Source organism: Notamacropus eugenii, chromosome 1 (assembly GCF_028372415.1).
Source record: "Notamacropus eugenii isolate mMacEug1 chromosome 1, mMacEug1.pri_v2, whole genome shotgun sequence".
NCBI lineage: Eukaryota > Metazoa > Chordata > Mammalia > Diprotodontia > Macropodidae > Notamacropus > Notamacropus eugenii.
The window spans coordinates 744,624,261-744,647,335 of NC_092872.1; the positions used below are offsets into that span (position 1 = coordinate 744,624,261).

General features: G+C 40.4%; 1 protein-coding gene and 1 long non-coding RNA gene across 9 annotated transcripts in view; one reads left to right on the top strand and one right to left on the bottom strand.

The window, feature by feature from the left end:
• LOC140524039 (uncharacterized) overlaps positions 1 to 21,491 on the top strand; it is a 62,758-nt gene extending 41,267 nt beyond the window's left edge. Inside the window, exons 2-3 of the long non-coding RNA XR_011973558.1 lie at positions 1,775 to 1,868; positions 12,885 to 21,491. This is a non-coding gene — a long non-coding RNA (uncharacterized lncRNA). The remainder of the gene's footprint in view (positions 1 to 1,774; positions 1,869 to 12,884) is intronic.
• The window catches only part of ADRA1A (adrenoceptor alpha 1A), a 124,018-nt gene that overhangs the window by 84,079 nt on the left and 16,864 nt on the right, over positions 1 to 23,075 (bottom strand). The window lies entirely within an intron of this gene.

Below are 23,075 nucleotides of genomic sequence, written 5' to 3' on the forward strand. Positions count from 1 at the left end.
TGAGCCATCATTTCTAACGGAGGAATCGTTTATGATAACGAACATTTAGAAAACACTTTAAGATTGCAAAGCCCTTTACATACATTATCTTATTGGACCCTCCAAACAACCCTTTGAGGTAGGCATTATTTATATTCCCATTTTACAGATGGGGGAACTGAGCATCCGAGGCATCAAACTTCCCCCAGGTAGTCCAATTTGGATCCATTTCTTTCTGAACTCATCCGCCAGCTCTCTCAATGATATCACCCTCAAGTGCCTCTGGAATCACCCAGTTCCAGGAGTTCTTAACCATTTTTTGTGTCATGGACACCCTTTGGCAATCAGTCTGGTGAGGCCTCTGGTCCCTCTTGCAGAACAATGTTTGTAAATGCATAACATAAAATATAAGGATTGCACACAAAACCAATTATATTGAAATACAGTTATCAAAGTATTTTTTAAAAGTTCATGGATCCCAGGTTAGGAAACCATCCTTAATATTGTAGTGACTTCCAGGACATCTGAACCTCCTTAACCTCTGGTATTTCTCAACCTTAATGGAGCTGTTGTAGCTGATAAAGCTCTGGGTTTAGTGTCAAGAAGATTTGAGTTCATATCCTCACCTCAGACACTTACTACTGGGTGACTCGGATGAAATCACTTAACCTCTCTGTGCCTCAGTTTCCTCACCCTTGAAACGAAGGATTTTTGACAAGATGATTGCTCTACACTTAGGATCCTTTGAATCTTTCCTTGGAGAGGTACACCTATCCACTTAAATCTAAGTCTTGAGCCACATTCTCTTAAGGCCTCCATTGGTCAAAAACACTCTATTTAATAGTGCCATGTCACAAGATGGAGTACTATTCTGTCTGCCGATGGAACTGTCCAGGAATGACCCAGACTTACTGGGAGAGGCTCTCTGGGTGGAAGGTCTGTCCTTCAAAGGGGCGGCTTGTTACTCAATGTTTTTACAAACATACACATGTGAAACCCAGTTTTACAGGCCCCCAGGGCCTTGTCTTAATGTGGCCCATATCCCTTGTGGCTGAAAGTTTAGCCCAGTCAGAGCAGGCCAGAATGCTTTGGCAGAAGGATGGAGGGGTGATGGGTGAAACTTCTGGGATTGTTTTGGGCTTCAGCCAGGCCAACCTTCTCACTTCACTGTGTCTCCCACTTCCCCAACTGTGCCTGCTCCCAACTCCCCTCATAATCATTGTTCACGGTCATCTCCCTCACTCCTCCCTGCCCCTTCCAATCCCACTCAAATGCTGCCTCATCTGTGAAATGTTTCCTCGTGACTGGGGCCCAAAGCTTGGCCCTCCCTCCCTTTTCTACTTGGCGCCATTTTATATGCAGTTCTCGTCTGTAACTCAATGTACCAGAAGGACTCAGCATTTTATTACATCAGCCTCAAATGCTGGCACTCCATGATTTGGAAAAATCCAGAGGACTGATAACCTTAGGGGTCATGGAAAGTGCTAGGACATAGCTGTTCTTTGTCCTTATCAGCCAAGGGCTGCAGGAGATTAGAGTCCTGGGCTGGGAGGCAGTTGAAATCCTGCCTCAAATGCGTGACCCTGGACAAGTCACTTAACTTCTGTCTGCTTCAGTTATTTCATCTGTAAAAAGGGGGTGATAAAACACCTACCTCACAGGGTTATTGTGATGATCAAATAAGATAATAAAACCTTAAAATGTTATATAAATGCCAGCTATTTTTGTGGTCATTGATATCAAATTTTGCCCTGAATTATATGTATCTATTTGTGTGTCATTTGTCCCCCGACAGAATGAAAGTTCCTTGAGGGTAAATATAAGAAGATCATAGCACTGGAAGCAGAAAGTATGGCAGAAGCCATCTAGTCTAACTGAAGACCAGGGAGGTAAATGACTTGCCCAAGTTCATATAGAATGACATGTAAGCTTTTAATCTTTGTATATGTAAGCTTTGATCTTTTAATCTCTATCTATATAGAGACTTGACATACCTATGACTTCTTTAGTGTACTCTTATTCAGTCCTTTCAGTCAGATCTGATTCTTTGTGATCCCATTTGGGCTTTTCTTGGCAGACACTGGAGCTGTTTGCTATTTCCTTCTTCAGCTCATTTTATAAATAAGGAAACTGAAGAAAACAGGGTTAAGTTTGCTATTTCCTTCTCTAGCTCATTTTACAGATGAGGAAACTGAGGTAAACAGGGTTAAGTGACAGCTAGTAAGTGCCTGAGGTCAGATTTGAACTCAGGAAAATAAGTCTTCCTCACTCCAGTCCTATCCCTCTATCCACAGTGCCACCTAGCTGCCCTTCCTTAATATAAGGAGCTCCCAAGTAAGGAAACTCCCTTTCCCAAAGCATGTTGGACCCTTCTCTCCAACTTCCAGTTCAGTGAGTTGCCTGGAGAACCAAAAGTTTAAGTGATTTGTCCAGGGATTATCTTGCTACTAGGTATCAAAGATGGGACTTGGACTAAGGTCTCCTTGACTCCAATCCAGGTTTTCCATTCACTGTACCATATTAGCTCACTATCTAGTAGAAGCTTTAAAATGTTGAAATAAATAGAACAGTACATGGCATTTTTGGCAAAGCTACAGCATGGTATCTACAATGATTTGGGGGAGAGAGAAGTGACATGACTTATTTTAGAATATGCCTGACTGAGTCCATGTGACCAGTCATATAATAAGAATGAGAGACAACAAGTGGACACCTACAGTTGCTACAGTTACCCTTAAGCCTCTCAGAGACCCAGAGGGAGGAGGTCTCAAGTGTGATGGTTAAAGAAATAATGGAGGAAAAACAATTGCATTCTCTTTCCAGCCTCTTCCTTAACTGTCCTCCATTTCTTCACTCTGTGTTCTCTAACCCACTCCGCAAACTTCTGCCACATCTCTGCTCTTTAAGTGGCTATCTAAATAGGATGCTCTTCTTCTTCTTCAAACTTTCAACAGCTCCCCACTTTTTACCACCTTGATTCTAAACTTTTCCTGATATTCAAGGTTCCAATCGCATTTCTTCAAACTAATTTTTCAGTGATCCCCTAAGTCCTGCCTTGGTTGTTATGAAATCACTGGGCTTGCTGTCCCACTTATGCGTCATGCCATATCTTGACAATATAACTTAATTCTCATTTTTTCCCCTCTCACTATTTTCCCTCAATACATCTCAATCCCATCCATTCTTTAGCGGGGAACTTGGCTGTTCCATGGAGTTCTTCCTCACTACTCTAGCCTTCATCGATCTCCCTCTCTTCTCAGATTCTCTAGCATTTCTCATTTTTACCAAACAATTTAAGCACTTAATTATATACTGTCCTAAATTGTTCACAATTCTTACACATATTAGTCTTATCTTAGGAAGACAGTGTAAAGTAGCTGTGTGACCATGTGAATAAAGAACAGCTTCTTTGATCTTCAGTTTCTTTATCTAAAGTGGGAATATGACAGGCATCATCTCCCATAGTGGATAAGAGGACTGGTTTTGAAGTGGGGAAAATCTGAGTTCAAATTCTGCCTTAGACACTTACTAACTATGGGAACCTGGGCACAAGATTTTAACCTCCCTTGCTTCAGTTTCTTCAACTGTCAAATGAAAGGGATGCTTTTAATGGCACCTACATTCCTTTCCAACTCTGGGTCTATGATCCTATGACTTATTCTTTTAAGTGCTGAAGTAGCTGTGTATGTCATACAACTCTACTAGATGGTAAGATTCAAGGAGGCACTGATCATCTCCTACTTAATTTTTTTTTGTTTCCCTTAGCGCTTACATTAGTGCTCTGCCCAGAGAAGTAGCTTATTATGTATGGGGAAACGGAACTCTTAGGGGCTCACAGAATAAGCTGCCTCCATCCTTTCAGCTAAGACCCTCATCTCGCACTTAAACTACAGAAATAAAGGCCATTTACTGCAAGCTTATTTTTCTCTGCCTCTCCTGTTCATTTCACAACCACTTGACATCAACCTGCATTTCCTCCTTTGCTCCAGTCTTTGATGAAGAGATGGCTAAGGCCAACCTTAGATGTATCCTTGATGTCATTTCTTACCAATTTTCCATCAGGTTCCTCCCATTACCCACCATCATTCTATTTCTCTTTCTTACTCTCTGTCTCTCCATTACTGCTTCTGTTATCATCTCTCTCTCTCCTTCCTGGTTCCTTTGCACACTCACTCTTAAGAAATGCTTGCTGACTCATTGTTAGCTGACATTTCTGTAGCTCTGTAAGGTTTTCAAAGCTCTCCACATGCATCATCTGATGATGGCTCTCACCAGTTGTTACAAATGATTTCCCCAGTTCTGCAGGTGATGAGGACTAGGAAAGGCTTCCTGTGGAAAGGAAGACTGCCCAAACTTTAAGGCAGGCTAGGGAAGCAGGGAGGCTGAGATGAAAAAAGAGAGCATTCTAGGCATGAGGAACAAGCAAGGCAAATGCATGGAGTTGGAGCATAGTCTTGTTCAAGGAATGACAAGGAAGCTCATGGCAGGAATGTAGGCATTTTTCTTCAGGTATGAATTGGACTAAGTGGCCTTTGAGGTGTCTTCCAGATCTGTAATTCTTCAGTTCTGGGATAGGTGAAGTAGGGAGTATTAAGGGATTGTGACCTTGATAAACACATATCCTTCAATTTATCACTCATGGACAATAGGATTAGGAAAGAAAGGAATATAAACCTATTGGTGCAGGCTGGTAAGTTGATTGTGATCACTATAATTTGAGAAAGATGTGCTAAGCTCCTACTATGTGCTTGGTGCTATATTAAGTGTTTGGGATACAAAAAATGGAAGATACAGTGTCCTCAAGGAGTTTATATTCTATCAGGGAAATATGTTTCATTGTAATATTAAAGAAATATGGAATAATCAGAGACAACAACATGTAGTGTGTTAGAATGTTGGCAAAGGAGTCAACACAGACACTTAACTAGCTTTAGGACCTTGGGCAAGTCACTTATTCCTGTTTGCCCCAGTTTCCTCATCTATAAAATATTCTGCAGAAGGAAATGGCAAACCACTCCAGTATCTTTGCCAAAAGCCTCAAACGAGGTGACAAAGAGTTAGGCACCACTGATTTAACTCAATGACAACAATTTTTATTTAGCTTTTTCTTACCTTAGTCTAGATCTGCCTCTTGACAACTTCCTCCATTGCTTCTGGTTCTATCTTCGGGGTTTATACAGAACATATTTCTTTTCACGTGACAGCCCTTCAAATATTTGACATCAAAGAATGATCAAGGCAGGATACAAGGCTTATAAAATGAACCATCAGTTCCCCTGGCCATCTGGGAGACTCAGCCAAGAGGCAGCAAAGAAGTTGGGAAAGAAATATCAACTTCTTTGACGTGTGTCTTTTCCCTTCCCAAGTTAGTATCAAAAAAAGAAGCAAAAAGTCATCAATGGACTAAGTGGGAAGGAGATTGGACTGAGAACCTGGAGACTAGGTTCTAGTTTTGGCTCTGCCCCTAATTCCCAGGAAATCTGGGGCAGGTCCCTTCATATTTCTAGACTCTGATATCAAATCATCGGGTTGTACTCAACAGCCTTTAAGATCTCTTCTAGCACTAAAATTCTATGGTTCTACTCTAGAATATGGGTACATCCATTCTATTTCCAGGAAAAATGGATTGATATGGAACAAAATGGGCATGGAAGTTTCAAGATAGTGCTCCCACAATGTCAAGGGAAAGAAGGGAGTGATGCCTTCTAAATGAGCTTCAGAAGGAATAAAAATATTGTTTGGTTTAGAAGGTAACCCCCTTCTCCAAGTATGCCTAAGGGCCAAAGGGTCTAGGGAGGGTTAGAAAAAGGGGAGATGAGGTTGGGAGGCAAAGAATAAAGAAATAAATGTATGTATGTATGAGAGGCATACAGAGAGACACATACAGATAACAGAGATAGAGACAGAGAATAAGAGAGGGAAGGGGAGGAAAGAAGAGAGAAAGGGAGGGAGAAAAAGGAGAAGAGAGAAAAAGCAGGCAGGGAGAGAAAGTGAGACAGAGACAGAGGGAAATACAGAAAGACAGAGACAGGGAGACACATAGAGAGACACAGAGAGACAGAGACAGGCAAAAACAGAGACAGATAGAGAGAGAGAAACAGAGACAGAGACAAAGACAGAGTTTGAAAGATGGAGGGGGAGGAAAAGAAAAGAGGGAGGGAGAGGAGAAGAGAGAAAAAGAAGACAAACACAGAGAGAGAGGGGGGAGGGAGGGAGAGAGATAGAGACAGAGACAGAGAGAGAGAGAGAGAGAGAGAGAGAGAGAGAGAGAGAGAGAGAGAGAGAGAGAGAGAGAGAGAGAGATATTTTATGTTGAATGAGTGAAAACATCAATGAGCCACTGGTAGGAAAGGGTAGAACCAGGAACAATGGGTGGAAAATGGGAAGAGAGAAATTCAGTGTGTGTGTGTGTGTGTGTGTGTGTGTGTGTGTGTGTGTGTGTGTGTGTGTGTGTGTGTGTGTATCTCTGTGTACAACAACTTTAAAAACAAGTTATTCTTTAGTGGAATGGGCTGCCTTTCCCCCCTCTCCACTGGACATCTCCAAGGAAAGGCTGCATGACTACTTGTCTGGGATATTTTAGGGGAGGTTATGTGTTGAGTCAGATGGTCTCTAAGGTCCTTTTCAGTTCTGAAATTCTGCACATCTTTATATGTGGGGATTTTCAGGGCAAATCAAAATAGACCGTCCCACTGTGTCCCACATATTGGTGCTTTACAAAGTCATCACCTTGAGGCTGAGGTGAAGGACAAGAGTGGAATCCTTGGCAGATCATTTCTATTTCTGACCACTCCTTCCCTGCTTCTATGTTTTAAATCATTTTGGATTTTGATGAGGAATGAAGGGAACTATAATGATGCAAAAGGCTAGAAAAGAAGAGGCCAGTAAATAGAGGAGAAGGAAAAAATCAAGAAAGGGAGCAAGAAAGGCTTTGCCTTATCATTAAAATCCCCAACTTTTTGCCTTATCATTGAGGGTGCTCTGGGCAGGAAAATAGAACCTCCTTCAGTTCTTAGCCTCTGCACTTAACCATGAGGGAGATGGAGAATCAGATTCCAGCTAAGCTGGGGTTTCATACTATGCTGTCACTTGGAGATGCAGAAACCTAGAACCCAGCATAGGTACTCAGAACATTTGAAGTATCTGTTTTCTTTGGAGGGCATCAAACCAGAGTCCCATGTTTTTTATTATTTAGCTGTGGAAGTGGTGGTTAAGTGGAAAGAACCAGGACCTGGGTTCCTTCCTATATGACCTTGAGCAAGTCACATATTCTATGACTCAGTTCTTTAACTACATCCTCACAGTGACTGCTTTATCATTTGGTTTTTTCTTTTTAATATTTTAGGCTTCTCTTTATTTTGAATCATAATTTTCTCATCTACCTGAAACAAAACCCCTGACCATTTTTTGATCTCCCATTTTCTTCCAATACAGCTTTAAAAACTTTTTTTTTAGCTGTCCTCACCAGCCTCAGAAAAATGTAGAGTAAGAAGACAAAATGGCAGGTGTGCAAGCAAAACCAAACCTTTGCTCTAAAATTTTATTTGTTTCATTTTATCTATCTATCTGTCTGTCTGTCTTTCTATCTATCTAATCTCCTGAAACTTTCTTCCATTTTTTTCTAGTGGGCTCCATACTAGAAATTTCTCTACCATTGCAGATTGATAACTTTTTTGAAACCCTTATCACCTGTAGACTAAAATATAAAACCTGTTTGGCATTAAAAGTACTTCCTTCTCTGACCCTCTCCTACCTTTCAACATTTCTCACACCTTGCTCATTTTCATATTTTTCATGTTCCAGTGACACCAGCTTCCTTGCTGTTTCTTTTTTTTTTTTTTAATTTTTAAAAATTTATTTATTTACTTTTTGGTTTCAACATTCACTCTCACAAGACTTTGAGTTCCAAATTTTCTCCCCATCTTTACCTTCCACCCACTCCAAGACATCATGCATTCTGATTACCCCTTCCTCCAATCTGCCCTCCTTTCTATCACACCCCTTCCTTCTCTTATCCTCACCCCCTCTATTTGCTTGTAGGGCAAGATAGATTTCTATCGCCCATTGCCTGTATGTCATATTTTCCAGCTGGATGTAAAAACAAATTATTGCATTTGTTTTTAAAACTCTGAGTTCCAATTTCTCTCCCTTCCTCCCTCCTCACCCATCCCCACTGAGAAGGCAAGCAATTCACTATAGGTTATACCTGTGTAGTTATGCAAAACACTTCCATAACAGTCATGTGGTGAAAGACTATATTTTCCTCCATCTTATCCTGCCCCCCCCATTTATTATATTCTCTCTTTTGACTCTATCTCTCCTCAAAAGTGTTCACTTCTAATTACCCCCTCCTCCCATTTGTCCTCCCTTCTATTATCCCTCCCCACCCTAGTGTAAGATAGATTTTCATACCAAATTGAGTGTGCATGTTATTCCCTCCTTACGCCAAATCCAATGAGAATAAGGTTCACTTTTCCCCTCTCACCTCCCCCCTCTTCATCTCCATTGAAAAAGCTTTTTCTTGCTTCTTTTATGTGAGATAATTTGCCCTATTTTATTTCTCACTTCCTCCTCCCAATATATTCCTTTCTCACCCCTTAATTTTATTTTTTTTAAAATATCATCCCTTCCTATTCAACTTACCCTTACCCTCTGTCTGTCTATATAATCCCTCCAACTACTCTAATGCTGAGAAAAGTCTCAAGAGTTACAAATATGATTTTTCCATGTAAACAGTTCAACTGTAGTAAGTCCCTCTTTCCTGTTTACTTTTTCATGCTTCTGTTGATTCTTGTATTGGAAAGTCAAATTTTCTATTTAGCTCTGGTCATCAAGAATGCTTGGAAATCCTCTATTTCACTGAATGACCATTTTTTCCCCTGAAGTATTATACTCAGTTTTGCTGGGTAGGTGATTCTTGGTTTTAATCTTAGCTCCTTTGACAACTGAAATATCATATTCCAAATCCTTCAATCCCTTAGTGTAGAAGCTGCCAGATCCTGTGTTATCCTGATTGTATTTCCACAGTACTCAAATTGTTTCTTTATGGCTGCTTGCAATATTTTCTCCTTGGCCTGGGAGTTCTGGAATTTGGCTACATATTCCTAGGCATTTTCCCTTTGGGATCTCTTTCAGAAGGTGATTGGTGGATTCTTTCAATATCTATTTTACCCTCTGGTTCTCGACTATAAGGGCAGTTTTCCTGGATAATTTCTTGAAACACAATATCTAGGCTAATTTTGTCATCATGGCTTTCAGGTAGTCCAGTCATTTTTAAACTGTCTTTCTTGCATCTATTTTCCAGATCAGTTGTTTTTCCAATGAGATATTTCACATTATCTGCTATTTTTTCATTTCTTTGGCTTTGTTTTATAATTTCTTGATTTTTCGTAGTCATTAGCTTCCATTTGCTCCATTCTAATCTTAAAGAATTATTTTATTCCATGAGCTTTTGGACCTCCTTTTGCAACTGACCAGTTCTGCTTTTTGGGGCATTCTTTTCATTGGCTTTTTGGATCTCTTTTGCCATTTGAGTTAGTCTATTTTTTAAAGCGTTATTTTCTTCAGCATTTTTTAAGGTCTCCTTTACTAAGCAGTTGACTCATTTTTCATGATTTTCTTGCATCACTCTCATTTCTCTTCCCAATTTTTGTTCTGCTTCTCTTACTTGATTTTCAAAATCCTTTTTGAGCTCTTTTATGGCCTGAGACCAATTCATACTTTTCTTGGAGACTTTGGATGGAGGAGCTTTGACTTTGTTGTCTTCTGTTTATATACTTTGGTCTTCCTTGTCACCAAAGTAAGATTATATAGTCTCATTTTTTCCCCCTCGGTTTTTGCTCATTTTCCCTGCTGTTTACTTGACTTTTGAACTCTTTGTCAAGGTAGTTCTCTGCTTCCAGTGGGGGTGGTGGGTGTACTGTCAGCCACTCAAACCCCTCCATGATCTGTGGGTCTAGAGCTCCAGAAACAGTCACTGCAGCTGCCCCTGCTACTCCTGTGGGTTCCTATGCCTCCTTCCCTCTTTTCTGCCCTGAGGCTGGGGCCAGACCACTCTACTCTCTCACCTAGGTCCCATAGGTTTTACCACTGACCTTCCAATTTATCCTTGGCATTTTGGGGTCATGAAGTCTGGAAACCACCAAAGGTGCCCAAGATTCAGTTCCCACAGATCCCATGCTCAGGTCTTATCTGTGCCAGCATGGCCCACACTGGACTGTGGCATGTTAGACACTTCTGGATGACCTTCCAGGCTGTCTTGGGATGGAGATTTGCTTCACTCCATCATGCTGTGTGTTCTGCAGCTCCAGAATTTGTTCAGAGTCATTTTTTTTACATGTGTTTGGTTGGGTTTGGGGGGAGAGCACTAGCAAGTCCATGCTACTCCACCATCTTGGCACCTCCCCCTTATCATTTGTTAGATAGGGATGACAGCAGCCATCTAATTGACCTCAGGGACCCAATATAATAATATAGAGAGGAATGATTTTTTTTAAAAGGTAAACATTCTAATGCTATGTCATTATTATAATTTCAGGGACTACAATATTTGGTTTGTTAAAGTATGTAAATCATTTTACATTAAAACATTAGCTCATTTGAGCCTTAATGCTATTAGTCCTTGCATTTGACAATTGAGGAAACTGAGACTGACAGGGGTTGAGTAATTTGCCCAAGGTCACAAAGCAAAATGGGTGACAGAGGTGGAATAAGAGCCCCAATATTCCTGACTTAAAATACAGCACTCTATGCACTAGGACATAGAAAAAAATTTCTAAATGCATATCTCTGTCCATAGTATAACGAAAAGGGAAATTTTTAAAAAAATTTATTTATTTTGAATTTGCAACATTCACTTTCACAAAAATTTGAATTTCAAATTTTCTCCCCATCTTCCTCTCCTCCACCCCAGGAAAGCATATATTCTGATGAGAAATTCAATTTGAAAGCTGGATATTTTGCCTTTGATTCCAAAGCTATAGATGCTTAGAAACATCCAGGTTTCCAACTGGATATATACATGCTGTATCCCCCAATAGAATGTAAAGTCCTTGAGGAATATCTTCTATCTTTGTATCTCTAATGCCTTACACAATGCCAGGCACTTAGTAATGATTAATAGTAATAGGCACTTAATAACTCCACTTTTCTGACTGCTGATCACTTTCTGTACAATCACAAGATAGAATGAATTTTAAAGGAATGGGACAGCCAAGGGCTTCACCACATCTCTGGAAGCAGAGACTTGTTGAAGCAAGCCTGGACTGAGAGAAGAATCCTCTGAATAACAAGGGGGCCTGGGCAAGGACAACCCAGGTCACACCTGTGAATAGTAAGAGCAAAAGAGTGTGTTAATTGTACACATGGGGACCTCAAAGGAGGCTGAAACAGTGAAATCAGTAAGACGTCTATGGCAATAATATTGTGGGCAAAAATGATACCAGGGAGCTGTCTAAGGTAGAAGGCAGCAAGGAGGCAGAGTTGCTCTGATATTCTAGGAGAGAGTACAAGATTTACTTCCGCTTTTATGATTGAATTGAATTGAAATAAAAGGAAATGGAATAAAATTCGATGTATTCCAACTCAATCCATCAAGTCCCTATCAAGCACACACTTTTTGTTAGGAACTGCACCAGGTACTGGGGAGAAAAAGACAAAGCAAAAATTTTAAAAATGTCCCTGCTCTCAAGGGGCTTACATTCTCCTGGTGGGGACAATATGTAAATAGATAAGTTAGAACAGATAAGAACCACTGGCCTTGCCATTTATCTCGATTCTCTGCTCTCCTGTGCTCTCCCATAGGTATCTCCTCTGATAAGAATGCAAACTTGAAGGCGTGTTTTGCCTTTGTATTCGAACTGAGAACTATACTTGGGCAATTTACGTCATGTAAATTTCCTTCCTTCATAAACATACACATAATAACTTGAAGAAGGAGACCCATTTCATTTCTTCTTAGCTGCAAAGTACCACAGTTGGTTACTTCTAGTTCCCAGAAAGTCAGTTAGTCTAGTTGTAAGAACACTGTCAGACTTGGCAAAAGTAGACATGGCTGGAATCCTGGCTCTTCTTTTTCTTGGATGTATTATTTTGGGTGAGTCATTTAATGTTTCTGCTTTCATCATTTGTCTAATTGGGTGAATAATACTGACATTGTCTACCTCAGAGAGTTGTTGTGTGCAAATAGCTTTTGAAAAATGGAAAGGACCAGGTAGACTTATTCCATTTCCTCCCCTTGCATAAACTCTCCCACACCTTGAATGCGCTTGCTCCTTGTCTTCACCTCATATTGGTTGCCTCACCAAGGTGTGGTGAAGCAAGCACTCTTTCCTCCACATTGAATCTGACTGCTTTGGATGGTTTTGCTTTGGTGTTACACTCCATCCCAAGCCACTCATATTCCCTTTGGGCGTCACAAGAATATACGCATGCACATGCACACCCATACATATGGCCACTTCCACACCAGTAGGAGATATTGTAGAAGACATTGGAGGAATATTTAATAGGATTTATATTACTAATGATCGTAATAATTCTATGGTTATCCTCACCAGTTTAATGGCTTTTTATGGCCAATCCATGGGGGAGATCCTCTATAAAATCCAGATTGAAGTAGAAGTCCTTATAAAGAGTGAGGTTCTATAGATTTTCCCATTTGTTGAAGACACTGTGTCTACTGCTTTCAGTACCACATTACCACAAGACCTCTTCAATGAGATTCAAGGCTACTTATGAGATTCATCTAGCCATCCACACAGAAAAGACTAAATGGATGAAGAGTGCCTAGTGTTCACCTTATTGCATGCTATTAGATGGGTAGCCTATTATTTTAGTCTCTAAGAGCATATACATTATCTGCTTACATATCTATATCTAAGCTTAATTCTGTGTTTATTTCACAGATGTTGCAGGTGGATGACTAACTGGGCCCAGAGTTATCATTATCATTAATAATAATAAATAATTAAACTTATATTACTTTTAAAATTTAAAGAACTCTATTGTGTTTATATACATACATACATGTATATACAAACATATATGTATATACTTACACATGTGTATATAACTATACTTGATTATATAAAATCTCATCTGATACAACAACCCTGTGAGGAAGGTGCTATTATACTATTATGATCCCTATTTACCAAAGAGGAAATTGAGGCTGAGAGGTTAAGTGATTTTCCCAGGGTCACATGACTAGTAATCATATGAAGAAGAATTGAAACTTAGATCTCCTTCATTCCAAGTCTGGCACCCAATCTACCATGCTACTTAGTTACCTATGAGCAGGAGATGAGACCTAGTTTTGGAAAAATTCACAAAGCTGTCAATAAACTTCCTTGGAGCAAAAGTCTTTTAAACAATAATCATGTCCCAATGAGAGTCAGTTTATCATAGGAGATGAAAACCAGGCTTAACGCCCCAAAGACACAGGCTCAAAACCAGAATCTGTGTGTGAACATATGGTATGTGAACATACCACCTGTGTGACCATCAGCAAGTTACCCATATCATGTCCCCAGAGCAACTCTTTAAGATTATAAGTGAGAGAAGAGGTATAGCTTAGTACCTCTGCTTTGACAAACTGCTAGATTTTGAGTCAGGGAGACCTAAGTTCAAATCCTGCCTCAGAAACTTACAGCTGTCTGACCCTGAGCAATAGATACCTTCTCTCAGCTGCAGTTTCCTAATTTTTAAAATGAGGAATTTAAAATTGGATCCAGCCTTTCTGCAAAGCAGTTTGGGATTATGCCTCCAAAATTATTGAAGGAGCAACTCCTTGACTAAGCAATACTATTAGTAGGTCTATACCTCAAAGAGGTGAAAGAGGACAAAGACCTATGGGTACATATATATTAAAAACAGCAGTTTTTATAATGACAAAGAACTGAAAACTGAGTGGTCAACGAACAGAGAACAGGTGAACAATTTATGGTATATGAATGTAATGGAACACTATTGTGCTGTAAGAAATGATAAAGAGGATTGTTTCAGAGAAGTTTGGGAAGACTTATGAACTGACTCAGAGTGAAATGATTAGAATTGAGAATTTGTAAAATGACAACATTGTAAAGACAAATGGGGAGATTGGACTCAATGTCCTCTAATATCCCTTCCAACACTAAATCTTTGATCCTCCGCACCAGTGGAGGGAGTTTCTACACTGAGTTTTCCAGTAAAATCACAGGTAATTCTCCCCTCCACACTTCCCCCAATTTCTTGGTAATAATACGGCTGTAAGTCATGGAACACCATGATCACAGGAAAATCCACAATGTGAGAAAGTCAAATGACAATGAATGTCTGATGGGTACAAGTCACCTATAGTATATTGTCTAAAATGCAGTACATGTAAGAAAGAGAATGGAGGTGGCGTTGGGTTCTCAGAGGCTACACGAGCAGAATTGAAGCTATGATAGGTCCTACTTCATTGACAAGTGTCTCAGTATAGTCTGGTGAACTGTGTCTGTCAGTCACCTGAGGTCCAGGACAGTTATGCCAACAGACACTCATCACCAGAATTTCTGTTGGCCAAAAATGTTTTTTTGTTGTTTGTTTTTTGGCTGAAGAAACTCATGAAACCAGCTTCTCGGATAAAGAGAGGCTGGTATGGGTGTTTCTGGAACCCAAAAGACACACTGATTTGAAAGTAGAAGAAGGAGAATCCAAAGAATCATGATCTCTATGAGCCAGAAGGTGCCTTGGAGGTAATTTACATCAATGCCCTATTTTTATAGGTAAAGAAACTGAGGTCCAGAGAGCAGAAAAGGTTTACAAAGGGTCACTTGATATATCAACAGCCAAGTTCGGGGTCTGGTCCTTTGATCTTCTGTCCCATGGCTTTTTCCTTAGAGCAAGGGTTAGATTCAATTGACTTGTACACAAGTATTGACTTTGGCACTTATTTTTATTATGATTATTTTAAAAGATCAAAGTAAAGAACTTTGTTGTAATGACTTTGTTGTTTCTTGAAGTTGACACTCCATATCTCATCTCTGGGCATTTTCACTGACTATTCCCTTTGGCCAAGGAGTCTCTCTCGCTCCTCATCTCTGCCTTCTGGTTTCCTGCCTACCTTTGAGTCTCAGCTAAGTCCTGCCTCCCCTGCCCTCCTTAATCTTAATGTCTTCCCCTGAGTTTTCCCTCAATTTTGATTTCCCTTATTTTCTTTGTACATAGTTCTTTGCATATTGTCTTTCACTGGAATGTGAGCTCCTTGAAGGCAGGAACTGGTCTATATATAAAACAAAATGTATATGAAATGTGCAGAAAAGTATTTCAGGGTGCAGGGGGGAACTTGACAGTAGATAAGGAAGATCCTCTTACAGAAGGGGGATCTTGACTCACTGGTATATACTGGGAGCTGGGGATCCAGGAGCTCTTGAATTTGTGGTTTGTGAATAATCCCCAGTGTGGGTGAGGTGCCTAGGACTCCTCTAGGAGCACCCTGCCTTGAGGAAGCACTTGGCTCCTCCTGTATGGCAGCTGGTCTGCCTTCCTCCTGCCCCTGTGCTGTTCTTGGAATCCAGCTGCCTCAGCACCGCTTGTGGCTGGGCTTCTTTTACTTTTCTGAAATCTTTATGGGGCCAGAGGGAAGACACACTTGATGAAAAAGCAAGACTCCTGACTTTGCCAGGACTCAGTTTACCTGCTGTTGAACTTGAGTAAACCCTTCTGTCGCTGTCATTTTCCTTCTTTAAAATGAGAGGGTTGGAATCTCTTATTTCAAAGGTCCTATCTGGTTCTAATGTATGGTCCTTTGACTGTGCACAAATGCACAAATAACGAGTTAGGGAAGGGGCCAAGCATTTATTAAACACCTACTCTGTTCCAGGCATTGTACTAAGGGCTCAATGAATACTATCTAATTTCATCCTCACAACACCTGTGAGTAGGTTCTGTTATTATCCCCATTCCACAGCTGAGGAAACTGAGGCAAATGGAGGTTAAGGGATTTGCTCAGGATTATAGAGTTAGGGAGTATCTGAGCCTGGATTTGAACTAGTCTTGCTGACTAGGTGAAGCACTCTATCCACTGTACCCCCTAGCTGCCCTGATAAAGAAGCATGTAAACAGTATACAGGCAGCATTGTATGGCAGCTAGCACACGGCACATGGAGTCACGAAGACTCAAGTTCAAGTCCTGACTCTGCCTTTACTGGACAAAACATAAGCTTATTGGAGTGTTGATCTGAACTGAAAGCGAACTTAGAAAGACCTAATCCAGTCTAAGTCTCTCACTTATAGATAAGGAAACTAGCTCACAAAGTACATAGGATCATAGAAACATAGATTAGAGTTGGGGATTTTAGGAGTGATTTTACAAATGAGAAGGATGAGATCCAGAGAGGACACAGGACTATAGGGGTATAAATTAAGAGCTAGAGGTCATGTAGGTCAACCCTCTCATTTTGGAGGTGGAGAAACTGAGGCTTGGAAAGGTAAAGTGCTTCGTCCAAGTTCATAGGATCATGAATTACAAGCTATAAGGGGCCTGAGAGACTATCTAGCTTGATCTGTTCATTTTGAAGTTGAACTGAGGTCCTCCCAATAATTGGATTTTAGGTTCATAGATTAAGAGTTGGAATGGACTTTTGGGGGCCATCTAGACTGATCCTCTCATTTTACATTTGAGGAAACTGAACCCAGGTGGTCATAGGATGTTAGAACAAGATTTACAGTTGTATGGCAATTTGGGGACCATCTACTTGGACACCCTCATTTCAAAGATGAGAAAACTGAGATTTGTTGTTGTTCAGTCATTTTCATGACTCATCGTGACCCCATTTGGGGTTTTCTTGGAAAAGCAGTTTACCATTTCTTTCTCCAGCTCATTTTACAGATGAAGAAACTGAGGCAAATAAGGTTAAGTCGCTTGGCCCAGGATCACACGGCTGGTAAGTGTCTGAGGTCACATTTGAACTCAGGTCTTCCTGATTTCAAGCTCAGCATTCTATCCACCGGGCCACCTGGCTGCCCAGAAACCAAGGTACAGAAGGTTAAATAACTTGTTCAAATACCCAAGTATTAAGTTATAGGGGCAGATTTGGACCTTAATCTTCGAACTCCAAAGCCAGTGGCCTTCACACGGGATGTCATGATTTCCTCCATTTACTTATCTATTAGAGACAATGATGCTCGTTGTACTCACCTTATCACAAAACACTACAGAAAACTTAGCGTACCATAGAAAAATCTTAGCCAGTGTTCTGAATTGAAGTCCTATGGAATGTATTGGCTTTAATGGTACTTGGGACCACAGTTCCCTTTGGGAACCCTTCCAAGAACTGAGAAGTTGAAACTAGAATTATGGTTGAAATGATAGAGATGATATGATTGGGTGGATGGAAGTAGGTGTATATTCTCATCAGTTCTCCTAACAAATCTAGAAAAGGAAGGGATGGGCAAGGGGACAGAATGTGGGATAGAGAGATCATTCCTCTAATTTTCCAGAGGACAGATTAAATACCCCTAAAGGACAAGGGATTTTCCCAAGGTAGGGGATAAGGTTGGGCATAGATCTCAGGCCTACTCACTTTCCTGCCTCCCCTAGCAATTCTCTGCTCCATTACTTGATTACAGAAAAAGACACCTTGTACCACACTCCCAAGCGACCTCCAATCTCACATCTCTAACCGCTTTTCACACATCTCAAACTGGATGACCAGTGGACATTAAATTCAACATTTGCAAAACTGAACTCATCATCTTTCCCCTGAAACCCTCTCCCCTCCCACCTTCCCTATTACTATAGAGAATAGCACCATCCTCCAGTCTCTAAGGCTTACATACTAGCTACCATTCTTGACTCCTCACTATCTCTCACCCCTATTATTCAATCAACAATCAAAGTCTATTGATTTAATCTTTGGAATGTTTCCCAAATATGCCTCCTTCTCTCCGTACTGACACAGGCCCTCATCACCTCACACTTACATTAATGCTGGGGGTCGTGATCTGCCTGCCTCAAGTCTCTCTCCACTCCAATCCATCCTCTGCTCAACCACCAAAATGATTTTCCTAAACACAGGCCTGACCATATCACCCCACCTTCCCCACTTGATAAGCTCCAGGGGCTCCCTCTCACCTCCAGGATCAAATACAGACTCCTCTGTTTGACATTCAAAGCCCTTCATAGCCTAGTCTGGTCCTATCTTTCCAGTCCTCTTGTGCCTTATTCCCCAATATATACTTTTTTGTTCCTGTGACACTGGCCTCCTTGCTTTTCCTTGAACCAGACCCTCTATCTTTTGGCTCTAGGAATTTTCTCCTCCTATTCCCCTTGCTTAGGGTCCTCTCCCTCCTCATGCCTATCTCCTGGCTTCCATGGTTTCTTTTAATCCCCAACCCAAACCTTACCTTCTATAGGAAGCCCTTCCCTGCCCCTCTTCATTCCAGCGTCTTTCTTCTCTGAATTATTTTCTTTCCATTTTGTAGATGGTTTGTTTGTTCATTTTTGTTTACTTGCTGTCTCCTACACTACATTGTGAGCTCCTTCAGGGAAGAGACTGTCTTTTGACTCTTTTTGTATTCCTGGTGCTTAGCATGGTGCCTGGCACTTAGTAGGCTCATGATAAATGTTAATTGATTGACTTAGGAAGAGCCTTTCCATTAGGAAGTCTGGGGAAAATCTTAGGGCTGCTACATGAAGCTATTCAAATGAAGACTTGGCTGGGACCATAGAGTTTTCAGTATGGCTCTTGTCAATGGCAATCATCCAAGAACATTTCAATGAATTAACAGTAGGGATATTATGAACACATGTCTCTTATTTGCTTCCAAAGGCACACTGTTGGACATATAGCAAAATGAGAGTTGGATGGCTTTAGAATGGATGTCAGGCAGATTTGAGATGCTCAGTCAACACAGTAGCAAAACCTCAAACCTTGAAGCAGGCAGGAGAAGCTAATTTATACAATGCTTCTTTCCCAAGACATGCCTTTGACCCTAGCATGTAAATTCTGAGGCATATCTGGGTTCATGATGAGCTGGAGCCTGTACCTTTACCATGATCCAAAGCAGCTGGGCTGGAAGCTGAGCACAGCTGCAGAGATACACTAGGTCATTCGTGTGGAAACAAAAAAATGCCACTAAATTATGACCCTGGCTATGGACTGTACCAGCGCCCTTCCAGGGGTGTTTCTTTTTTTATCTTGGACATTTTGGGCCCTGTGGAACTTGGCAGGAGAAGAGTCTTAAACCAGACTGAAATTACCTTCACCACTAAATGGCATTTTTTTAAGAGGAAGGGAAGGGGATTGATTCATTCAAACCATATTTGCAGAAAACAAGTTCCATTGGTAGCTGAAAAATTGCTTAAAGGTCAAGTTTTGCCTTTAATACTTAAAAAAAATCTGCTGAACATCTTGCCTGTCCTTGACATTCGGTCTATACCCACCATTTTGTTGTCTTTTTTCCATCTTAGTAATGGTGAGATTCTAGGTGGCCAAAATAGAACCACTGGCACAGAAGACAGGAAAAAAAACCCCTCTTTATGCGTGCAAAGACTCCTTCGGAGCTGCTGTTTTGCCAGCAACAAACCTGGCAGTGCTGGGCTAGAGGCTAAGTGAATTTTCAACCCTAGATCGGCATAAAATGACAGAATGTGGAGAAGTTCAAGTAAGATATAATCCCCTTTCTAGTCAAAGCGTAAGATTATATATTTAGAGCAGGGAGCTTTGCTTGACTGAAGGCAGCTTGAATTGGCTGAGGAGAGCCTAATGTTAAATATTCACCATCAGAATTTACACCCCAGAAATCAGCAAATGCTACAACGGTGGGCTTGTTTGATTCTTTTGTTGGTTGTCTAGACTATAGGAAGTAATGGAGAAAATGTTAATACTGCAGTTATACTTGAAAGTATGTCTTTTGTATATTTTCCCTCTAGTGAGCTGCTTGTTAAACATTCACCAGCACACCCCTGGCTGTGGTGGTCATCTGGTCCAACCCCTTATTTTATAGATGAGAAAACTGATAAAATGTTTTTTTTCCCAGTACCATCTCTTCTAGTCTGATTTCTCATGCTTTCTCTCTTCATGCACTGTCCATTCCAGCCAAATACACTTAGTTTTTTTTCCTCATCTACTATATGCCATCTCCTGCATCCATACTTTCAGACAAGTTCTGCCCACAAGCCTGGAATGTCTCTTCTGACCTCTTCTCTTCTTATCTCTGCCCCTTGGAAACTCCCATCCCCTTCAAGACCCATCTCAAGCACCACCTTCCCCAAGAGGCATTTGCTGAGGGTGCTGTGCCCCACCCACATATTTTGTATCAACCTTGTATATGTTTCATATTATTTAGATGAATGTTGTTAACTCCCAGGAGACTGTTAGCCCCTTGAGGGTAGCACAGATATTTTTATTTTGTCTTTGAATCCTCAGCATCTAGTCTAGTTTTGTTAGTGTTCTCTCATGTCCAGCTCTTTGTGAGTCCATTTGGAGTTTTCTTGGCAAAGATACTGGAGTGGTTTGCCAATTCCTTCTGCAGATCATTTTGTAGATGAAGAAATTGAGGCAAACAGGGTTAAGTGACTTTCACAGGGTCACAGAGGGTCACAACGTACTAGATATTTAATAAATGTATGTTAATTTGAATACCACTGAATTCTTAGCAATTAATATAGATTATTTCCGTGCCTATCTTCTCTATCCCCGGTTCTGCTCCTCAACCTCTACCTCTCTCATCCTTCATACTCAAAAGGTTGACAAGTCTCATCTATTCTACCTTTGGTTCATTTCTCAGATATACCTAGGCCACCTTTTCTCCTCTGACACCTTCACTACCCTGGTGCAGGCCCTCTTTACCTCACACCTGGGCTATTGACAATTCCACTCCAATCCATCCTCCCCTCAGCTGTCAAATTGATCTGTCTAAAATTCAGGTTCCAAACATTCCATTACCCCACTCTCTCATTCAATAAACTTCAGTGGCTCCCTATTACTTTGAAGATCAAATATAAAGTCCTCTGTTTGGAGTTCAGAGCCCTTCATAACCAAGCCCTTCCCTACCTTTCCAGTCTGCTTATACCTTACTTCTCTCTATGGATGCTACAAGGCAGTGGCTCCGGCCTCCTGCATATTCCTGGAATGAAACCTTCCCTTCACAGGCATCTTCTCTGACTGCCCTTTATACCTGGAATTCCCCCTCTCCTTAGCTCTGCCCCCAGGTTTCCCTGGTCCATTTCAATTCATAGCTAAATTCTAGAGAAAGTCTTTTCTAAGTCTCCTGAATGATGGCGCTTTCTCTCCACAGTTACAATTTCTCCTGTACATAACAACCTGTTTGTACAGTTGTTTATGTTGTCTGCTCCATTAAATAGTGATCTCCTTGAGATCAGGGACTGAGTTTTGTTATTGTTTTGCCTTTCTTTATATTTCCAGGACTTAGTAAATGCCAAGCACACAGTAGGAGCTTAATAAATGTTTGTTGACTAACATCCAACATCTTTCCTTATTTCTGTAAAATTATTTCTCCAGATGTGAATTTGATCACATACATGGTACATGGATTGCTCAATAGATAGAGTATTGGACTTGAAGTTAGAAAAGCCTGAATTCAAATCCTGCCTTAGATTTATAGCTGTATGATCCTAGGTAAGTCACTTAACTGATACTTGGTTTGGTTTTGATTCCTATAAAACAGAGTTAACAGTAACATCTATTTCACAGGGTTGTTGTGAAGATCAAATGAACTAAGAGATATGTAGAGCTTTGCAAACCCTAATATGGCTATGTAAAGCCCAACTATCACTACTCTCCTGATCAAGAGGCTACTGTAGCTCCCCAGCACCCTTAGTATAAAATACCAGCTCCTCTGTTTGCCCTTCCCAATCTGTCTCCAGTCAGTCTTTCTAATCTAAGTCTACATTCCTTCCCCTCACACACTCTCTGCTCCAGTCGAACTGCCTTGGACTTCCCCAGTGATTCTATTGCATTCTCTACCTTCATGTGAAGGTCTCTCAGACCCAAAATGCACTTCCAATATCTCTTCCCTCTCGTGAAATCCCTGATTCCTTGAAAAACTCAATTCCAATGTCATCTCCTTAAGAAGCCTTTTCTGATCCCTTCCCACTATTAAGACCTTCAGCTCTAAATTAGTGACTATTTTGTTACATATTCTGTATTTACTTATCTAGGAATACATTGTATCCTCCTGGTAGAATGTAAGTTCCTTGAGGTTAAACTGTCTTACTTTCGTATTTGTATCTCAAAAGCTCCCGACACATAGCACAGTAGATGCAATAGACAATGTTTCTTGGTTGATTGATTAGTGAGCACATCTTGCCTATCTACAATGGTGTAACAGAAATACATCTTCTTAATGTTTCCAGGAATTGTTAGGTGTTAAAGGATACAAAGCAATACATAAAATAATTCTTGCCTATTGGAGATGCCATTCTCTGAGAGGGAAACATTTATTATATATTCTTTTTATTATTCAATTTTTAATTATGTTTCACTTTATTTTAATTATTTAAATTTTTATTTATTTAATATATTACATTTATTATATGTTATTTGACCCTACTACTCACTTGAGTTACTGTCCATTTCCCCCCTTCTTTCCATTCCTGAACTTTAGATATGTATTCATTGTGTCCACTCTCCTCAACCCTTCCTTTCTTGAAGTCCTATAATCTGGTTTCTGTTCTCATCATTCTAATAAAACTCCTTTTCTTCTGAAAAATAGATTGTGGTTGATTTAGTTTGCTTCTGCATTGCCTAGATTTCCTGCTGTATCTCGCTCATCCATCTGTCATAAACATGATTTAAAAAAATAAAACAAGAGAAAAATTCAATGAAATCCTTATCACATGGCAGGTTCCACTCCTATGGACCTCCTATAAAAAGTAGGAGTAATGGGAGGGGTCTCCTTATTCCTTTTCTTTGATCTCAAACTTGTTCTTTCTAATTTTTCACACTCAGTTTCAAACTCTTTGTAGTCATTTCCATTGCATTGTTGCAGTTACTGAGTATGTTTTCCTGATTGCACTTACTTTACTTTGTATCAGTACATGTAAATCTTTCCAGGATTTTCTGTGTTCACTATGTGCTGCTTCTTGCAGGACAATAATATTTCATTCA